Below are 22,564 nucleotides of genomic sequence, written 5' to 3' on the forward strand. Positions count from 1 at the left end.
GCAAAATCTACCCCCCCCCCGAGCCACAGTAAAATTGTGAAGTGTTGACCAGTCCCTGGTGATAAAAAGGTTGGGGACCACTGCCCTAGTGCATCTGTCAGATGCGTTGGTTGTGACTGATGGGGTTCTACCAGGTTACCCGGGGTGGTCAAACTGTGGCTCTCCAGATGGACTATAGTTGCCATAATCCACTGCCAGCCCTATGCTGGCAGGGGATCATGGTAATGGTAGACCATGGTCATCTGGAAAATCACCCTTCGGCCACCCCTGCTAGGCCAAGCCTAACTGCATAGGATTCTTCTATTGATCTCACTGATCCCGCTGGACCTGTTGCAGGCAAATGTTGCTCAGCTTACTTGCTTAGAAGGAAAAGCCAAGTTCTCCTCCCAGCCAAGGGAAACCAGGAAAAAGGGAGTCACGATTTTACTTGACTCACCAAAGCTTATTGTCTGGAAAATGTTGCTGGGCTTGAAGCTGCTGCGGGGTTTGAATTTTGCTGTAACACTAGGACAGCTTAACAAAGCTTGAAATGTCCCCCCCCTTTTTTTTTCTAAAGCTCCTGCTGGTTGTAGGAGACGAGGCTGAGGCTGGTGTCCTAAGTGTACTTTCTAGGAAGTAAGTCCAATTAAGTGTGGGTGAAGATAAAATGATCTTGACTAATAAAGGTTCTCATTTCATGTGTGCTCCTGTCCTGTGGCTCTTTTCTCTCTCCTCTGCTGGTTCATTCCTTTCAATTCTGGCACATTTCTGTGCTGTGCCTTCTGTTCTTGATAACTAACAAAGGGAGCTTTAACTCTGGAAAGCTTATACCAGGGGTGGCCAAGTTGTGGTTCTCCAGATGTTCATGGACTACACTTCCCACGAACCCCTGTCAGCTCTGGAGAGGCACACCTTTACCACCTTTGGCTTCTACCCTGGAAATCCTGCTGGTCTTTAATGTGCTTCTGGACTTCGGTCTTGCTGTTCTGCTGCAGACCAACACAACTACCCACTTGGAACTATCCCATTCATAGGATTTACTTCAGAGCATGCATGTTTAGAATTGCACAGACTGCTAGTAGAATTTTGAGTGCTGGCATCTCTTGGGCTTGCAATACTGCTGGGAACTGTAATTCCCATAAAGAAGAACAAAATGGTGGTTGAGGGGGGATGCAAACAATGGATTCTGAAAGAAAAGGTTTCTTCCCCATCATCTCACAGGTGAGACTTGCCTCTTTGATTTCTAGCATGTCTACATTGATATTTGGGTGAGTCATCAGCATCTTGAATCCCAGAAATGTCCATGCCAAGTCACCACAGGTTAGTTTAGTTGTGTGAAAGAACAGCTAAAAAACCCCTGTGGAAAGTGTTTTATTTTTTATTTGGCTGAATTTGTGGAAAGTTATGAAGCGTACATATAAAACATGAAGTGTAAATAAAAAATCCTGCATAAGTACAGAGAAATTGTAAAGCTGTAAAGAAAATGTGAGATAGTTTCATTTTCAGCATGGAAACAAAAACAACACTGTATTTAAGCATCTTGGCTACTTATCAAGCCCACAGAGTTGGTTACTGTTACCCAGAGAGTTGTAGCATTCTCTTTGAGGCTGAAAAATGATAGCATTTGTACTTATGTATGGGAAAAGGCCATCAAAATGTTAAACTTCTGATTAATCAAATTTACGATTGGTCATTTAGTGGAAGATTTAACCTCACTCCTGGCCTTTTGATTATTACCAATTAGAGGTAAGGGCCTGAAACACAGTGGACTTTAAATGGCAGAAAATAATAAAAGGTCAGCTTTGGCCTAGCTGGGTGTCCTGTTTTGTCACTGAGTAACTCACTCAGAGACTGTGAAAAAGGAAGCTTTAGTGAATGTTGAAAGCACCAAAAAACAAAAACAAAAAACCCCAACAGCCCCAAAATCCTGTGCAAAGGAAGAAATCTGCCATCTGGAAGGGGAGCTGAAAGGAAGCTGGAAGGAAAGGGACGTGAGAGATGAGGGTTCCTCTATGTACAGCACCTTGGTGTCTTTTATCTGGGGTTTTGGGGTGAGCAAAGTGAGGCTTGAGCTTCCCCTGAAATCCATACTACAGAGATCATGTCCCTAGAGGAAATAGCAGCTTTGGGGAGTAGGCTCTAGCATGGTATCCCAGTTGAGTTCCCCCCTCATCCCAAGCTTTTTAAGCGTCACTCCCAAATCACCGGGAATGCTGCTAGATGACGTTGGTAGCCCTACTTCTCAAATACAAAGATGATGAAGACTAGAAGGAAGACTACTGAACAAAACAAGGAAAGTTCTTGAGGTGTTAGCTTGGGGTAGAGAGCAGAGAAAAGAAAATTAACTCTCTGAATTTTAACTATGTAAACTGTCTGAAGAGGCTAAAAAAAGTAAAACATTCTATTAAGGTTTAAATTTCTCAGATATTGTTCTCAAGTGTGTTTAATACAACGTAGCTTGGGAAGAGTTTTGAGGAACTTGAAAACTTGCTCACTGCTTTGCTATTTTCATTTGGTCCAAAGAAAAGGAATAGCTTTGCTTCTGCTTCTAACAGATCAATATGGCTAGCTGTACGTTTTCTCTAGGAATATATTAGATATAACTCTGTTTTCATTTGTGCAGGTTTGTAGCTGGAAACCCTTTGCTGAATAGGCTGTTGATTAAACACATTGCTTTCTTAGCCTAGTTAATGAACAATGGGTAAAATGCTAGCTATTCAGATAAGTTATACACTGTGGAAGCAAAGCATTTTCATGACTCAGGCAAGCAACAAGAGCTGACATTTACTAACATTGTTATTTATATATTTTTCCCTAGGTTCAGACCAGTTTACAGGTGCATTAAAACAGCAAACAAAAAACAGTACCTGGCAACATGAATACACTACAATTAAAGTCATGACTAAAAGAAACACTACTCAAATATCTTTTAGAATTCACCACAATATAATGTGGCTCTATGATTATGTCACAGATTTCCATTTCTTTGCCTGAAGAAGTGTGCATACGCACTATAGCTCACACACCTTGAATAAAACTGGATTGGTCTTAATGGTGCTATGGGATTCAAACTTTGTTCTGCAAAGGAAATTTAAAGAACAGCAGATTTGTGAGGGGTATGGGCTGTCAACATTCAAAGAACTGGGAATACTATCGATAATGATACGTGTTCTTTTTTTGGGGGGAGGTGCTGCCATATTTTCTGGTCACATCAATTGATAGGGTTTTGTAGTGTTTCAGTTAGTACCTCAGAAAAAAGGATGAGGAATTCTTTTCAGTTTGCTTTGGAATAAGTGGCAGTGAGTTGTGTGGAGGCAGATGACAAGGAGTGTGCTAATCTAAGGGGGCAGGATCATCACAGGGACCTTGTTATAAAATGTGTCTGTGCTTGATATATAGCATGAGAGACCAGACATCTAGAAGACTGTAGTAACAACATCTGTGGCAAATTATCATTTGTCAGAATCTGAAAATAGCTGAATCTGAGCAGGAATGGTTACTTCAAGCTTCTGAGATCTATTATTCTCTAAAACATTTCAAATTTTGAGAAAGTGGTATGCAGTCTATGCAAGATGTCTTGATTTTTCTGCTGCAGCAGCTCTCAGGATTTGCACCTTTTATAAGTGCAGATAAAAGATTGTATGTGGAGCCCTCAAAAAGCATAGTGACACTCGTTTCTAACTATCATCATTCATTTATACAAACAACGTAGAGGTCTATCAACTCAGACTGCTGCTCTTCTCTGTGTTACATAAGGCATGCAAATTGTTTATTTCCTGTGAAGCCGGATTGCATAATTTGTAGGGCTTTCCAGGGTAGCCAAAAATGCAGCCAAGGGTATCTCTTGTTGGCTAGAACAGGCAAGGAATTAATTCTTTTTAAAATTATATTTTCCTTTTACATTAACATATTTTATCTACCTACATTATGCCTAAAGAACAGCAGAAGTGGTATGGGCTTCCACAATAGAAGAACAGTAGAAGTGTTATGGGCTTCCAAAATAAAATCAGAGTCCAGTAGCACCTTTAAGACCAACAAAGATTTATTCAAGGCGCAAGCACTTGAAAGCTCACACCTTGAATAAATCTTTGTTGGTCTTAAAGGTGCTACTGGACTCTGATTTTATCGTGCTACTTCAGACCAACATGGCTACTCATTTGAATCTATCCTTATGGGGGGGGGGGGGGCTTCCACAGAAGAAGATTTAAAATAATGGCTGCGTTGAATCAATGAGAAAGCAACGGGGACCTCAGCCAGTTATAATGCCACAAACTCCACACTCCAAAGCAGCCATTTTCTCTGGGGAAACTGATGTCAATTGCTTGGAGATCAGTTGCAATTCTGGAAGATCTCTAGGCTCCACCTGCAGGTTGGCAACCTGAGAGCCAGTTTGGTGTAGTGGTTAGGAGTGTGGACTTCTAATCAGGTGACCCGTGTTCAATTCTGCACTCCCCTACATGCAGCCAGCTGGGTGACCTTGGGCTTGCCACAGCACTGATAAAACGGTTCTGACTGAGCGGTGATATCAGGGCTCTCTCAGCCTCACTCACCTACCAGGGTGTCTGTTGTGGGGAGAGGAATGGGAAGGCGACTGTAAGCCACTTTGAGCCTCCTTCTGGTAGAGAAAAGCGGCATATAAGAACCAACTCTTCTTCTTCAATAGTCTATGCCCTAACCACCACCACCACTCCCATCCCCTTTTCATATCAGGTGAACTGAGTAAATGCCCATGGATTATTAAACTATAAACAAAACCCCAAAAGATTAAATATAGGACCATTCTTAGCACAGGCAGACAAATCTTACTGAGGCTGGATGAGGCCTACACAGCAGAATGCAGCCCTTTGCTTGAGCCAGGGATGCTTGACTGCTCCCCCCCCCCGTCTGTTTATTTCAGCCCCAAATGGACAGCAGGTTTAACCAGTACCATATTCATTGTGTCAAGTGATTGCTGTAAAGTTCTGGAACCTCTACTGCAGCTATCAGGGTGGAAAATAATGGTTTTGTACAGTTCCTTGACTATGAATGCCAGACTTTGATTTGGAAAGTATTCTTGTATGGCTTGATCTGGCTCACCACCCTGACCAAAAAGATTTTATCTTTTACGGCACAGAGCCTATCTAACTAAAAGCTATTGAAAACGGTCGACTACCATTGTTAATCATTAAGAAAACAACACACGTCTATGAAAAATGGAATGTAATTCTGCCTGAGTTGGAGTAGGTATATGGAGAGAAGAGATTTATTTAGAAGTAGAAGACAGGGCTCCATAACACTCTTCTTTGGGAGCTGTAACATAACCAATGTTTGTTCAGATAGATGGATTAAATAAATATATGACTCACTCTTCTTGGAAGATGCTTGTCATTGCAGGGAACAAAATTTTAGTGCAATTTATTCAATTTGGGTTCTGAGTAATCCTAAATGAAAGATTGGTAGCTGAAATATTAATATTTTGCATTTACTAGGTAGCTAAGTTATTTTTCTATACTCAGAAAGCCAGCCCTTTTATAGTCTCTCAAATTTGCTATGTTTAAAAAAACTATTCCACCCCCTAAGCTCAGTGTGAATGAACTTTTCTCAATAATTATTACTTTTAATTCTTCCTCTCAAGCCTAATTCTTTTAATCATTAGAACAAATTTAGAGTCCAGAGGCACCTTTTAAACCAACAAAGTTTTATTCAAGATTTATGACTTTACTGGACTTAAAGGAGTCACTGGACTCTAAATTTGTTCTGTTGCTTTAGCCCAACACGGCTACCCACTTGAATCTATCTTTTAATCATTCTGAGATTGTTTTAAACAATATAACCCTATGCATGTTTATTCTGAAAGTTTTTTCTGGGTTTAATGGGGCTTGCTTCCAAGTAAGTGCTGGTTTATGATTCTCCTTTTGGACCCCCTGAGTGATGTGATTGCCAAATTGATAAATGATTCTAATTTAGAGTGGATTATTTGGGAAAGCATTCTATTATTGTTCTAGGGTGAGTGGTTTTGTAAACTGGCTCAACTATAAAAATTGTTTCAAAGAACTAGTTAATCCTCTAACTTCCAAACTAAGAAACAGCAGAAGACGACTATGTATTTTCTTTTGGTGGAATATTTGAAAAGTGTCTCGTATCCTGTTGATTCACACATGCATTATCAGGGGACAGATGCATGCCTTGCATGAGAAACTGAAAAGAAAATATTGTCTGTGATATAGCGCCAGGTAAGATTTCAAGGTTGAAATCTGTGCTCAGTCAGTTTGATCATTCTTTAGGGTTGCCAGCTCCAGGTTGGGAAATTCCTATAGATTTGGGGGTGAAATTTTGGATTTGGGGAGATGAGGAACTTCACTGGGATAGAGTTCAAAAGTAGTAAATGTTTCTAGTGGAGCAGATTTATGCCTTCTGGAGATCACTTGTAATTCCTTGAGAGCTCTGGGCACTACCTGGAGGTTGGTGACGTTCTGTTGGGTGACCTTGGGTCAATTCTTTCCAGGTTTTCTCAACCAGGGTTTTGTGAAACCCTGGAGTTTCTTGACAGCCCTGGAGGGGTTTCCTGAATGTGCGAGAGTTAATTTTTAAAATAGTTTAAAATTTGTTAAACATTTATCAGGTAACTAGGCTTCAAAGCCCTCGCGAACCCCAGCAATTTGGGTAATGGGCCAATCGGAAGGCACTTTGTGCGTTCCAGTTGGCCCCTCACCCAAATGGCTGGAATTCTTGTCAGTCCGATTGGCCATTCACCTGGACTGGCTCTGCCCCTTTCTCTGCCCACTTAGGGCTTAGCGAATTATGAAGACTGTTGCTCCCAGCGGTTACAGATGTGACCATCTATGGTCATGTCAACCCATTCTTCCCTCCCCAAATGGCCAATGAAGGGCCTGCAGAGGATGAGAAGAGGAATGGTCCCAGGTGGGCATGTACAGAGCTATGCTTCCCAGCCATATTCTTCATGATCGTGCCACTTCTTAGGTTTCTTGAAGCACGTTTCAGGGGTTTCTCAATGATAAAAAGATTGAGAAAGGCTGGTGTAAGCAGTTTTGTTGCAAGAGCAAAATGGAGGAGAGGCAAATTATGGACATGACTGCAATCCTTGGGGGAAGTATAAGATAAAAAGACAATTGTATTTGCTGTTGGTTTTCCGGTGATTAAACTCAAAATAAATTTTGTATCCCTGATCATGCTACATTTATCTGTACACAGGCATCTATGCATATTCTCCAACAGTTTGCAAATTAAAACAAGGACACATTGTAACACCCAATTCCCAAACTAGGGATCATTGCTCAAGCTCTCCCACCAACCCAGCTATGCATTACTGAAGGCTCTGTACCAGCTGTTGTTTGTTTACTCAGCAGTACAGTAGCTTATTTTTCAATGATTTAAAAGCCAAGGGGACTAGACAAACACAGTGCAAGACTGTACAGCAGCAGCTCTGTGAAGTAGTAGCTGCTGTATAGTACCTTAGGGGTGAAACAGATGCAACCTCAATTTGCAAGAGAGGGAATGTAACATCTCAACCTTCGCTTGCGTAGTCAAAACGAGGACCTCGGCTTTGTAGCTAGCATTTAAACAGTGGCACTAAGTGAAAGGTTAATCTCCTTTCTCTCCTCCCCTCTCATCATAGAAGTGCTCATTTAGCAACCCTATTGGTCTGAGCAGAGCAGAAAGAGGACAAATTTGAGACAGCATCCTGGAAAGAATGAGAGCTTGTATTCAAACTCTCAGTTAGCTTATGACAAGTGGGGGAAGCAGCTACTGCTAACAAAGGGGTTTGCTATACTTGTTTTATTGTCTCAAACATTTTTTAAACTGGAGAAGCAATGGATAGCCTTCCACAGTTATGCTAACCAAAGTAAACTCCCAGGCCAGTCTCCAGCATCTTTCACTAAATGAACTTTAGATAGGATTTGAGGGAGACCTGAAATACCAGAGAGCCACTACAATCGCTGCAGATAGTGGTGAGCTACTTAGATCGCTGTCCAACACAATATCAGCAACTTCATGTAAGTATATTTAGGCCTGTAACCTAAGGGGATTAGAGTGGGAATGTTGATACATCAGATTAAATTGTTTTGTTTTGGCCTGAGCTCTGCAGCGTATCTTGTGTCAATGAAGCTACATATATTAGGTGATCCAACTCAATATTGGGGGGGGGGGGGGGGTAAAAGCCAGAGTACATCTGATTTTGATTTGGCACTGCCCAAGGAAAAAAATTAGTTCACATCTCTTGTATAATGCTTATGTAATAGATTAGAGAATCTGTGCTTGATTTATCCTGCCTGTCTCCGGCATCATATAAAAAGCCTGCATGCTCCATTACTGCTCACTTAGCTCATTGCGGATCTCTCCTGGGCTTCCAATCCTTTAATTGGCTTATGGGTATAATCCTTCCCGCACGCTAAGAGTGCAAAAAGTGGAATGGCTAATGAAGTCAAGGGTTGTAGCAATGGAAAGAAAGCAGGTGTTCTTTAATTATAGTGGCAAAAACATTTTCAAGTGACCTCTTTGTTTTAATGGCATAAGATGTTTGTTTGCTGTGTGGGATCCAGATATTTCCTGTCAATTCTAACTGGGTTGAATATCTCATTTTCCAGGCATGCAAATTGTAGAAGCCTGTCAGTAAGGGGAAAGTTCTTTTCCCTGCTATTATTTATTTTCATTCCTTGCTTTCTCTTCAATGAACCCAAGTAGCTGACATTGCCTGGTTGGTGGCACAAGAATCATAAAACGTGAAGCTCCCAACAATATAAAACAATAATAATTTCAGACATGGAGTTCACAATCAAAAATCAAAGTCATCAAGAACCAACAATCTATCCAGGGCCTGGGTTCTATTTTCTGTGTGCATCCTCACGTGTAAACCAAAACATGGTCTTATCAGTATAGTATATTACTATATGTATGCATATAATTTACCACTGATGAAGGCTCTCTGGGTTGAAACATGTTTGATCTATGGTCATACAATGTGCAAATGTGCACAGACTGATATTTATGCTTTAATGTTGTTTTTAATACCCTTAATATGCATTTAATAAATATTTACATTTTAATCTTAATACATATTTGCTGTTCAATCTTCAGGTTCCTGACTTATTTTTCTCAGATTGTGTTTTTGTTCTCTCCTTGTTTTTCAGTGTGTCGTCACACTCATCAGATGCCAAGCATGTGGGATGGAACAGGTCTCAAATTCCCAGCTGGCGCCCCCATTGGATTGATTTGTGTTATTTCCAAATACAAGGGGTGGCCAAACTGTGGCTCTCCAGATGTCCATGAACTACAGTTCCCATGAGCCCCTGCCAGCATATTTGGCCACCCTTGCTCTTGAAGATTATACTGCATTCCTCCCCTGGTTATATAATGGAATGTTGTTTTTAGTAAAGGACTACAGGATGGTATCGTGGGTACAGCAGAATTTAGGATAGTTGGTTTTGAATCCCTACTTGCCCATGGGAGCTTCAGCTGTTTGACCTTGAGCTGGTCACACCCTCCCAGCTACTGTAAGCGACTTTGAGCCTTCACTGGGCAGAAAAGTAGAGTATCAATATGAATCTCCCCTGGGCAGCCATATTTTGAGAAACTTTCTAAAGTTTGGCAGCTCACATTCCCCTGCTTTTAGAAGAAGGTTGTTTTTTATACCTTGCTTTTCACAGCTCCAAGGAGTCTCAAAGCATCTTACATTTGCCTTCCCTTCCTCTCCCCATAACAGATACCCTGTGAGGTAGGTGAGGCTGAGAGAGCCCTGATATTCCTGTTCGAGCTTTATTGGTGCCGTGGCAAGCCCAAGGTCACCCAGCTGGCTGCATGTAGAGGAGGAGCAGGGAATCAAACCCGGCTCACTGGATTAGAAGTCTGTGCTTTTAACCACTACACCACACTGGCAATCACTTCACCTATATCTATTACACCTCTATTTCTTCCCTCCCTTAATGTTGCCGTTCCAACTGTAGACTCCTTGGAGGAGGGACCTGTCTCTTTCCTTTTCATCCTCCCTAAAACACCATGGGCAAGGACTGTGTGTACCTTATCTTTGTACCTGCCTGCCATCAATGCAGTGCCATCAATGTGCTTGCTGTTTATGCAGTAACACCAGCAAAGAAGATGAGTCCCTCCCTCCCTCCCCCTAGGCAGGGATAACTCCTATTAGTAACAAGTTACACAGAAAGTAAGCTTATCAGTACATTAATCTGAGCACATGTCCTCCCAGTTAGCACTGTGATTACCTATCATACTTCTGTAAATGTACAGTCCTAAGCAGATTTTTCCCTTCTAAGCCCATTGATTTTAGTGGACCGAGAAGAAAGTAACTGTGCTTGGGATTGCACTGTCAGCCTCATCCAGTTATCATCATATTTCATAATGAATAGCTTGCCATGAAGATACTCCTACTTTTCCAGCCTTTAAATGAATCACTGTTTTGTCCCTTTGATTCTCACTGAAGGCCTGCGTTGTTTATCTCCCTTGAGTCTAAATAATTTCTGTTCTTGCTTATAAAATGTGCTTATGCAATTCAAACCACCAGCCTGCTTGAATCCTGTTTAAACTTGTTATGTTTCTGAGGTTCTTATTGCCATCCTTATCCCTTGCTGTGTTCCTTCCAAGTAGTTTCACTATGGAGCACAGGTCTTGTATCCTGATGCTTTGAAAAAGCCAGCTTGCCGCACATTGGCACCAATCCGTTTGTCTTCGCCCAGTGTTTTTGCAACAAGTTTGACTTAACAACTTAGCAGAATTGTTTTACATGGTCTGTTCTGCTTCTTTTCATCGCAACCACAAGAATAATCCAGATGCTTGTATGATTCTCAGAAGTCTGAGAAATGCAGAAGAGGCATTTGTCTCATGATTTATGCAATTGAAAAAAATTGCAAAGTGTTTTTCTTGGTCTAATCAGGCCAAAACATAATCCCAAGACTAAGGCAGGGATGAAAGCCAACCTCCACTCAATGCTGTGTGCCCCTAGAAGGCACCCGTATAGGTGGGGCCAATTTGAGGGGCATCAGTCTCTGAGGGCTAATGGGGTCGCTGCTGCAGTGAGGCTGACCTTGGGGTTGCCAGCCTCCTGGTGGGGCCTGGAGATCTCCAGACAACAGAGATCAGTACTCCTGGAGAAAATGGCTACTTTGGAGGATGGATCCTATGGCCTTGCATTCTGCTGAGGTCCCCAAACTCTGCCCTCCACAGGCTTCACCCCCAAAGTCTCCAATTATTTGTCAATCCAGAGTTAGCAACCCTAGCTGAACTTTGAGATATCTGGTTCTGGAAGGAGAAGATGACAATCTAGCCCCCATGCACTAGCAAAATGCTCCCCTGTACTGCTTTGGATCCTGGCCTTAGCCTGGGATGGTGTGAGGGAATTCAGTAATACTTTACCTACTCACAAGTGTATAAAGCCTACAAATGGGCCTTCCTAAATTGAAAGAAGAGTGAATCATACTTTCCTGTTACTGAGGTATCAGCCCTTATCTAGCCATAGTAACTGAAAGTACAAATTGAATAGGAGGGATGTGGGAAAGCGCCCTTTCAGGCAAACCATCCCTTCCTCAGTTACTCACTGTGACGGCTCCTCTTTACCAGTCAATGGGCATAGAAGGGTGTCGGTCTGTTCAGGGTTGCATTGTAGATTGGCCGGACTAAATTGTAAGCAGATCCTCATCAAATCAGTAGCAGTCTAAAGGAAAACTCCAGACAATCTGAGAGGGAAGAGAGCAGGCTCTAGAAAGAATAGAGGGTGTGGTTGTTTGCAGCAGCAGGAGTCTTCGCAGCCAGCATGTGGCAGAACAGGCAGCTGGTAGCGTGGGGATATGAGACCATGCCCATTCTCTAAAACACTTGGCAGAACACAGCCAACAATGTTTCCCTTCTTTGAAAAAGAGGTGGCTGATTATAGACAAGTGTGCCTCCTTTACATGCTGAAACAAAGCCCAAATTTTAAAACTGGAGGCATAAGGAGGGAAGGACTTCACAGCAGTGGTTTTAGCTTGCTGCATTTCCTTTCCCATAAAAAGAAGACCTTTTAAAACTGCTTTGAGCTACACAAGGAAGGGTTGTTGATTGGCAGGGATGTTACTGGTACTGTCTGACAGGTGATTCTGCAGAGCTTGTTTACTTTTAAGCCATGTTTGAAGAGCTTCAAGAAACATACAAAAGTAGTTGGATCTAAACCAAATCAGGATGGGCAGGGTGAAAAAGTGAACATAAGCATAGCTCTGCAATACTGCCTCCATACTACAGAACAAACTTCAGAAATACAATGAAGGAGAATGTGCAGAAGGTCCCACGTTCAAGGACCAGGCAGTAGGAGTTTGTTTAAGACCCCTGCCTGAGACCCTGGAGAGCTGCTGCCATTCTGAGAAGACAATATTGACTGATAAGGCAGTTTCCTGTGTATTCACTGACCAATTTGCCCTATAATTTGATTGCATAGGCACGTTGCCCTGGAACTACCAATTGCTCTGACTAAATTGCTCGGAGTTTGTTATTATTTTAAAATTTCCTTATTTGGTCTGACCAGGTAACTAGACAATAAAAGCTACAATCCAAGATGGCATCAGGTGCGCATAATCCTTTAGAAATCAACATGCTCAACCACATTGTGCGGTTTGTGGCCAAAGACTATACAACACAAGGGGCTTTTGTGTGAGAAATTCCACCCAAGAATGGCCAGTTGATTAGTCCTCTTCAGTAATGTCATGTGGATTGACAATCCAGTTGAAATTCCCATTTCTGCTTAGGAAAAGGCAGTCATTATGTAAGTTAGGATGAGCAAGTTCTACCATGGAAATGTTTGGTGGGGGTGGGGATAGTGAAATTATTCTGTACTGATTAGCCAAACCTCTGGAGTAGGTTGAGCTATCCAGATCCTTGCCATATGCCTTGCTCCAAGATAGCAGGTGGCTCGTGAGGAAACTGGCCTTTTTCATGTTTTGAAGACCTCCTAGCACACAAACTGCAGGCCTGGCTCAGTGTTGGGACACTTATAAGGTTAAGTAATCCTCTCTACCCCACCTGCCCAAATAAGAACATAAAAAGAACCCTGTTGGACCAGACCAGTGGTCCATCAAGGAAGCTCATACTGCCCATCAACCAATCTATCAACTCCACTGGATGCCTCCAAGTCCTAATAATTTGAGAAAGAAAACAAGTTCTCTCTGTCTGCTTTCTCCACCACATGCATAATTTTATACATTTCTACTATCATGTCCCCTGTTAGTAATCTCCTAAATTTATGTCCCATTCTTCAGCCTTCCATCATAGCAAAGATGCCCCAATCCTTTTAATCATCTTGGTTGCCCTCTTCTCTACTTTTTCCAGCTCTGCAGTGTCCTTTTTGAGATACATTAAGTATAGAAAAGGACAGTGAAAACTCAAAATCCCTGGTATTTTGAGGTTTCCACAACACTTGTTTTTGTGTAAAAGCTGCGGTGATACTGCAGTTCCTAGTTCTCTATATGGAGAGGCTTCCATCCCAGCTGGTGCATCAATTAAATCTTTAAAAGTTTAGTCTCAGCCTGGTTTTACTTGAGCTCAGTCATCTGGCTTGCATTATACACTGTGCTTGAAGTGAGAAAATAAGGAAGCAAGGAAGTTTTGTTTCAAATCAAACTGGACTCTATTTCCAATCCTTTCTTTCCCACCACCTGTTTTCCATTCTCCATTTCCTTTCTGTTGCTGGTTTTGTCCAACTTGTACTCATGCTGGAGTTGCCTAGGCATGAGCACCATTGCCTCACCTGTTGGGATACTGCACAGTGCCACCTGTAATCTCCCAAAATATAGTGAGATCTCTGTTGGTATACTCCATTATTGCGGGGCAGGGAGCTGTGTTAAAAACCCTCCAGTGGTTTTTGTTATGTTTGGCTATTTTTCTAAAAATGTAGAGGGTATCCCTAGATTTGCCAGAAAATTGCCCATATCTTTATATTCCCCCATTGCGTAGATTTTTACATCCCCAGACTAGGGCCGTGTTCCAAATTAGCTGTATCAATTCAGTTTCACTTTTGGTCTATTCAACAAGTTTGATAAGTTATCAAGAATAGAACTACTTTATAAATTAGGTCAAAAGATTAAAGAGCAAGGAAATTAGGCACGATGTCTGTTTGGCCTGTTGTTCAGATTTTCTTCTTATATAATTGTGTGTCCCTGCAGTACAAGTGGTACAATGATATACCTTTCTCAACCACAGTGCCAGTTTCTATAAGCCCAACTGAGCCTGTTTTCTTCATCTACCTTTGCTGTTTGTGGGTCTGAAAGAGACAGATTTTTGCGGCGGGGGGTGGGGAAGAGAGCCTTTTGGGCCTTCATTTGGCAGTGAAAGAGAACATCACCAGAGCAGGGATTCTCAACCAGTGTTGGGATTTAAATATATATATATATTATTAAAAAAAAAACTCCTTTACATGGCCAAGTCAAGTGACACCTCACCATCTGGATACCTTCCCTTGACATGTCATTGGCCTCAAAATGCAGTCAGGGAAGGGCCTTCAGATATAGACAAAGGCCATTTCCTTAGCTGAAATTGGTCCCTTAGGTCTGCTGGAAAATAAAAGGGCAGGGGAACTGTAAAGGTTTGAGGAACTGGTCCAGAGAACATGTCAAGGATGGGGATTTCCATGGCAGTCACGCCCTGGGCCTGAAGGGACTCTTGCAGAGCTAAGCCAAGGCCTGTGTCCAATCGAGAATAGTGGCAGCATTGTCTGCTAAGACATTTCCCTTCTTGGAAAAGCAGGAAACCCTCGGGATGCTGATACGGTTTGTTTGTTTGTTTACAGTTGAACCAGAACATTCTTGATTCCTGCAAGAACATGCCAGAGGCTACTGACACTGGGATCGCTGCTGTAGCAGTCCCTGAAGGAGATCTTCCCACCATGATTGCTATGCACAGGTGCCACACGATGAATCCATGTTTAAGAGCAAGTCCCAAGGACTGATCCCACTCCAGTAACAGTCAGTGTGCACAGGGATCTGCAGCCTTATTCTTTGCATCAGATACTAGAGCATTTGTGTCTGAAATCACGTTTTGTTCTCTACGTGACGAGATCAGGGCCCTGTGGGGCCTTTATCAGTTCTGTAAGGCCTATAAAACAGACCTATTCCACCAAGCCCTACAACTGAGGCCTAGAAATAACATAGAGATGCTGATCTCCAGTTTTGAAATAAGTTCTCTAAGGACTTATGTGCCTCCCTTCAGTTCTGTGACTGTCTACTCCCATAAAGAAGAGGCAGCCGTGAGGTGGAATAGACACGTTTGATTTTGGAGAGCCAGCTTGGTGTAGTGGTTAAGAATGGCAGCTTCAAATTTGGCAAGCCAGGTTCAATTTCCTGCTCCTCCACATGCAGCCAGCTTGGGCAAACTTGGGTTAGTCACAGTCCTGATAGCACTGTTCTCACAGAGGAGTTTCTCTCAGAGCTCTCTCAGCCCCACCTACCTCAGAGGGTTTCTGTTGTGGGGAGAGGAAGGGAAGGTGACTGTAAGCCCCTTGGAGACACATGAGGCTGAGTGACCTTAGGCTAGTCACAGAGCTCTCTCAGCCACACATACCTCACAGGAAGTCTGTTCTGGGGACAGGAAGGCAATATGATTGTAAGTGGCTTCAAGACTCCTTCTGGTAGTTAAAAACAGGGTATAAAAACCAACACTTCTTAAATTTAATTATGAATTTTAGAGTTTTAAAAGCTATTTATTACTGTTTTATATTTTAAACTTTGTAAGCTGCCCTGAACCGCTAGGAAAGGGCAGGGTATAAATGCAAAAATAAATGAAATAATTTCTAAAAGCCTATTTTAAAGAGAAGCTTAGGAAGTATGGTACATCTCCACACATCCCAAAACAGGGTGAAGGGCAGATTCTATACTCCCTACAGAAGAACCGCCTGCTAAAATTCCAAGCTGCAGTGGCTACATAAAAAAGCTTTAAGTTTCCTGCACGGAAGGATGGCATACCACTATAGTTGCAGGAGGTTTTGCAGCTGCAATCATGTTTATTTTTTTTAAAAAGAGAGAAGCAGAAGGGCTTCCAGGCTGCATCCCTACCAAACCTTCAGGCAGTCCCAAGCAGATTCAGCGAACATATAAATCAGACAGCTGACAAATACACCTGCAGATTTATTGAAGCCGATTAGTAAAATGCAAAGCTACTGACATTGCTGCAGTACTAGTATGAGTATGAGTGCTTTAGACAGGTGGAAAATGTGGTTTCTTAATCTGAAATTAACTACTGCTTTCTGTGGTGCCCTGATTTAATAGTGATGTGCAAGTGCTGCCCCCTAGTGTTTTTCATGTTCAACTTGCATATACTTTTTTTTAAGCATAGGAGAGCTTCTTAAATTCCTTAAAAGATAGTTTCAGGGGGCAGTTGTGTCGGTCCACAATAGAACAGGCAGATTCAGGTCCAGTAGCCTTTTAGAGACCACCAAAATGTTAAAATTATAAGTTTTCAAGAGTCAAAACTCCCCCCAAATCTAAAGTGCTACTGGATTTGAATCTAGCTGTCACAAATTCATGTCAGTATTTGCAATGCATATGACTGAGCTATAGGCTTATGGGTAGTTTATCATCATCATCATCATCATCATCTGTGATCAGCAGTCAAGACTATCAACAGTACATAATACATAAAATAGATATTCTGTACAGAAAATATACAATTAATAGTAATAATAAAATTTTAAAACACTAGACCACGTTCTTCTGCCTTGTTAAACATGCCAAAGCCCAAGATCTTGTGACCTTAAGGTGGAGAACCAGTTTGGTGTAGTGGTTAAGAGTGGCAGCTTCTAATCTGGTGAGCCGAGTTTGATTCCCTACTCCTCCTCCACATGCAGCCAGCTGGGTAACCCTGGGCCAGTCACAGTCCTGTTAGAGCTCTTCTCACAGAGAACTTTAACTGAGGGCTCTCTCAGCCTCATTTTCCTCACAAGGTGCCTGTTGTGGGAAGAGGAAGCGAAGGAGATTGTAAGCCACTTGGACATTCCTTCAGATAGTGAAAAGCAGGTTATAAAAACCAACTCTTTCCTCTAGATTCATTGAAACAGTTGGCAACAAGAAAAGTATTAAAATTATTTGATCTACCTGGATATCTGGACAGAGCCTCCAGGGAGGGTGGTATATAAATATAATAAATAATAAATAAATAAAATAGAATTGGTGTAGTGTACGTATTCTGAATGTCCTGGTAAAATCAACAGTGTAAGAGGACAGGTTTGATAGTTTCTACCATTCCAGACTGACATGGGCAGAGACATTGTACATATGGGACACGTGCATATTTCCCTTCAAAAAGGACAGAGAGGAGGGCATTAAACCAGACCGGAGAGAAGGCTCTGAGGAGTTCTAACATATAAAAGTAACTTGATGGAGCAAAATTTTTGTTACACTTCTGCACTGCCACAGCAGAGTGGGCCTATGATCTGTTGACTCGGAGGGCAGTGACCCATAGTCTCTGTTGGATGAGTGTTCTGGCTCCTGGGTAGTCAAGATGCAGAAAGACTGTATTGCGGGAAGCCAAGCAGTCACAGTTTGTCCTCTGATGCTCTCACCCACCTTGAATGAAAATTGTCTGAGGGGATGAAGTTAATCCAGGGGAGGGGGAGAGGTTTAGCTTGAGCCAGAAACATGTAGCTTTGAACCAGGCATGGACTGCTAGAGGAACCTACCTGCTTCATGCCTAAGTAGGACACTGAGTGAAAAACAAAGCACTCCAAATCAGGATCTGAGGAATTTGGACTGCAATGGGTAATCTGAACACTGCTGAACTCTTCGGAGGAAAAACGTCAGGATCATGCAGGCAAATGGGTCACAAATCATTTCTCCATCTAGCCTTTTGACCTCTGAGATTACTTGGATCACTGAACAATAACGGCCAAGGCCAAAACAGTGGATTTAAATCAAATTCACCATCTAATGTGAATGAGATACTATAAGGATTAATGTGAAACTAGTGCAGAAATTGATTATTATTCTTGACAAAAGCAACAATTCATCAGCTAGATTCCCTTGATAGTCCTTCTGTTCCCAACCACCACCACCCCTTGTAAAAATCCTGTTCTAGCGTATATCTGTTTGCTTTATTTAAATATTTGTATGCTGCTTTTCTTCTGGGGAGAAGGGGGACCAGAAGCAGCCTACAACACCATTCTCTCCTCTTCCAGCTTACCTGCATGATAACAATCCTGTTAGGTAAGTTAGACTAAGACAGTAACTGGCCCAGAGTTGCCCAGTGTAGAGTGAGGATTCAAACCTGGATCTACCAGATCCTAGGCCACAGATGGCTAAATGGTGGCTCTTTAGATGTCCATGGACTACAATTACCATGAGCCCCTGCCAGTAACTGTAGTCCATAGACATCTGGGTTGCTACAGTTTGGCCACCCCTGGTCTAGGCTGATATTCAAACTGCTGTTCTGTGCCGGTGAGAAAGTTATGCTTGTGTGACGGAACTGGCCCGCTTTTGTCTTGCAAGCCCTGTTCTGCCTTGCCCACCCCTATTCTGTGTCTCCCACAGCCCCAGGACGTGAGCACCATGGGGGAGTTGAGTAAGCAGCCACTCCTCTGGAGGGGTGTAGCCTTGCAGTAAATTGTCCCCACAGCACTCATGTGGTGAGGCCTCAGGAGTGAAGAGGGTGGCTAGGAGTCCCTGGACTGTTTCCGCACTGGGAACTTTGCTGCCCCGGCTCCCATGTGGGAACATAAATCCAGGGTGGACAAGGTGCACTGAGCCAAATGCTCCCCCCCCCTCATGCGGGAGCAGGAAGAGGTGGGGCAACCTATCCTGACTCAAACTCCAGCCTGCAGTCTGGCATGAAACCTCCAGTACAGAAATAGTCCTGCTTCTCCCAGCTTGCTGCCCTGTGTTTAGACCAGGTGGTGGCAGCATGCGTTGCTCAGACAGCGTCCCTTTTTCCATGGTGAAAACCGTTGAATCCACAAAATAGACAATGAAGAACAAGAATCAACTGTATGGCTCTTTAATAAAGTTCCTTTATTATCACTTTCCAATATTCTTCCTTAATGTCAATAAATTCTTCTTTTCATAGAAACCAACATCAGAGATTTGCCAGAATGAGGTCCCAGACCTTGTTCTTGTTTTCCAAAAGCAGATACCTTCGTCAGCAGCTAACTCCTTAATCGCTTTAAGGATCAATTGGCCAGTGGCTCCCATTTATCCTGGAGAATCCTGTGCATAACTGTCCCTCAGACTGGGATCCCCCACGCTTTTTGCGTCTCATGAGGTGGATTCTAGTCCACAGAGCCTTGTACTATAATAAACTGTTTAGGCCTTCCTACCACCCCATGTTTTTAAAAGTCATCTATTTTAAAATAAAACAGAAGCCCACTGGCACTTCAAATGCTGACAACATTTATTCAATTTATACCAGCACTTAATCCTTTTAAATACAGGGCGTTTTAAAATGGATTTTTAAAGTTAAAAATAAACAATTTTTTTGTATGTGGAAAATATGAAGTTTTAAATATAAACATCTGAATACTCTTTTGGTTTTGGGTCTTTGAGTCATGTTAATATCTTTCATCTGTTCCCTTTGAGATCCAGTGTGGTGCAGTGCTTAATCCGGAGAACCGAGTTTGATTCCCCACTCCTCCACATGCAGACAGCTGGATGGCGCCAGGCCAGTCACAGTTCTCTCAGGGCTCTCTCGGCCCCACCTACCTTTATTGTAAGCCGCTTTGAGACTCCTTCTGGAAGTGAAAAACAGGGTAACAAAAACATCTCTCTTTCTTGATCTGCTGGTGTATCATTTTTCATTGCTGATCTCGAGCCCTTCAGCAGCATTCTGAATAAAGCGATGTGTGAATTCTTTGTGCCTCCAGACAGATCCTGTTTGTCTGTGCTGAAAAGCAATCACAATTTGCTGGAGCGCTTGGATAGTTGTAATTTCTTTTAATGTTCTAGTACTTGATATAAAACCATAAATGTGTAAGGTTCCTCTGCCAAACGTGGGTCTCATCACTTGAGGGATGATTGTCCTCTGCTACAGGCTTTCTCTACCAGAGTTTCGTGAAATCCAGGGGGGTCACAATGGCCCTGAAAGGATTTCACCAATTGGGTGGGAGTTAATTAATTATATATATATGGTCATATGGTCATGTCAACTTGTCCCTCCCCCCAAAAAAGTGGCCAATGGTGGGCCTGGAGGGGGTGGTAAGAGGAGGGGCCCTGGCCACTCAAATCCTTGCTGGGCAGGACTTCTCGCATGTGGTCGCAACTGAGGTCCAGCAAGGTCAGTACTCTCATTTTAATTTTCATGCAAGGGAGGGGCAATGTAGCAGCATTGGGGGTGGTTTTGCCATGGCCCGCCTCCACCTCATGACCCTTAGTGTTCCTTGGAGGACATACAAATCCTTGGAACGCCCCCATCCAAAGACTAGTCGAGGTCAGCACAAGGGGTCATGACTTGGAGGCAGGCAGTGGCAAAACTACCTCCGAACATCCCTTGCCTGGCTGTCAGATGATCCTCGGATCTCCTGACAATGCTACACGATAAACAAATACCCCTATAATTGCAATCATAAAGCCAGTGAATAAAATCAGAATATGATTTAGAGACCAGTTTTCCCCTTCCCTCCCATTCTCTCTGTGTTGCACAAGCTAGCCACATCTCCTAACCGCGCTGTTGACATGTATATATATCTAGATGGTATTTTGTTTCCTATTGTGCCAGACTCCAGAGAGCCGTGTGCTTTCTGCCTTTCAACATCTCACCCTGCTATTAGGCAGGCACAGCATCATTCACAGGCAGAGCCCAGCCCCTCATCACTCGTTTGCTGCAATGTTGGTCTTGCAGACAGAGCTGGGGCTGCTTTCCACGGCACCTGGAGCCAGCAAGGAACCGCTTGGCAGTGTGCGGTGCTCTAGCTAGGACACGGACCAGCAAATAAAACCTGCCACCCCCCTGAGGCCAGGATTATATTTAAAAATAACTCCAGGTCTGAAGACTCCTTAAGTGCCCTAATTCCCATTTGGGTTTTCCAATTTAAGGCCAGGCATGCGCAGGTGGTCTTTGCTGCATGAATAATACATCTCTTCGGGAGCCGAGCTTGTAATTGCTACATGATTATTCATTTATGGCCTTTAAGTGAGCCGGGATGCTCTTGTGCATTCAGAATGGTTGGCACACACCCTGACAGATGTACTGCATGAGAAATTCTGAAAGACAAGCACAATTTGCCCACATATCCTTAAATGGTGGGCCTTTTATCCTTGTCTCCTGCCTCCCTACAACCCCAGCTCCTGTTTGGATGCCCCTCATGGGTTCCTGCCTTTAATAAATCTATTGAGGGTATTCAATCTGCTTTCTATAGGCAAATTGCAGGGGTTCCCAATTGTGTCTCCTACTATGCCATTTGAGCAGAATTTGGCCAAATTAGGGTAGAGACAAGGGCCTGGATAGCTACTTTTAAATTTTGGGTCAGACTATTTTTTAGAATAGAAACTGGCAGCCTTTTTAACTTGTCTGGAAAGTGACCCTCTTAAATTTCGATGGTTCCAGGCTATTGAACAAAAATTAGTCTCCATTGGCATCGATCTGAACTCCCTACTACCTCTGGAAGAAAAATGTATCTTCCGGATTATTAAACAGAGAATATTAGACCATGAGCAGCAGGAACTCATACCTACCCAGCCTCGAGTCTGCTCACGAGCATTCTTTGGCATCACTATGCAGAGAAATATTATGCCTACATATTTGCATCTTCTTGATGTCCCACCCCTGAGAAGAGCTTTTCTCGTGGCACGAATGAATGCTTTCCCCTCAAAGGTCTTAGAGGGAAGATTCCACCGTATCCCCATACCATGCGAGACTCTGTCCGTGTGGTTCTGGCTGCCCAGACTCTGTCTCACACATTTTGTTAGATTGCCCCTTATATGAGCAGTGTCGGGATGACAGCTTTGTTGCTTTGCTGGGAAACAAGCCTTCTGTAAGTAAATCTATGACCTTGCAATTTCTGCTCTCTGACAAAGACCCAGAGGTAACCATTTTAGTTGCCAGAGTTTTAACTAAGATGCTTTTATAATATGCTGCCTACCTTGTATTTTTTTATAGTTTATTTAATCATTTTAAGATCTGTTTGGTTATGTAACCCCATGGCCTATTTTATTATTTTGTTGAAATTTTAAACCCTATTTTTATATGTCTTACACATATTTTATGCCAATAAAAGGTTACTGACTGACTGACAGGTGAGAGTGGTCAGTGTCCTATCTATCTCACTATGGCAAGAGAGTCCTGTTTACACCTCACAAGTCAGGAGACATCACACAGAGAGCTGTTTTCCAACAATTAGGAAAGTTAAGAACCACTGTTCTAGGATTACTGACATCAAAGGCTTGCAAGGGTGGAACTCTGCTTAGGATGGCAATGCCATGGCTTTTATGGGGCCCAACTACCTTAATAGTAGGTACTTCTGTGCTAGGCTTCCTGTATATTGGCCCCAATGTAGAATCCCAGTGGGGCAAACGGCAACTGTAGAATGCCGTTTCAGATGGGGAAGATGGTGTGTAGAGGATGGGTACCTCCCCCCCCCCCGGTTCCTGCCTGAATCAGATGCACTGCAACTGCTCTTAAAAGAAGCAGCTCCATTCAC

General features: G+C 42.8%; 1 long non-coding RNA gene across 1 annotated transcript in view; it reads left to right on the forward strand.

The window, feature by feature from the left end:
• Nucleotides 1-3,194, forward strand: part of LOC143819902 (uncharacterized) — a 3,995-nt gene extending 801 nt beyond the window's left edge. Inside the window, exons 2-3 of the long non-coding RNA XR_013225142.1 lie at nt 557-615; nt 2,798-3,194. This is a non-coding gene — a long non-coding RNA (uncharacterized LOC143819902). The remainder of the gene's footprint in view (nt 1-556; nt 616-2,797) is intronic.
• The last annotated feature ends 19,370 nt before the right edge of the window (nt 3,195-22,564 follow it).

Source organism: Paroedura picta, chromosome 10, assembly GCF_049243985.1.
Source record: "Paroedura picta isolate Pp20150507F chromosome 10, Ppicta_v3.0, whole genome shotgun sequence".
Lineage (NCBI taxonomy): Eukaryota > Metazoa > Chordata > Lepidosauria > Squamata > Gekkonidae > Paroedura > Paroedura picta.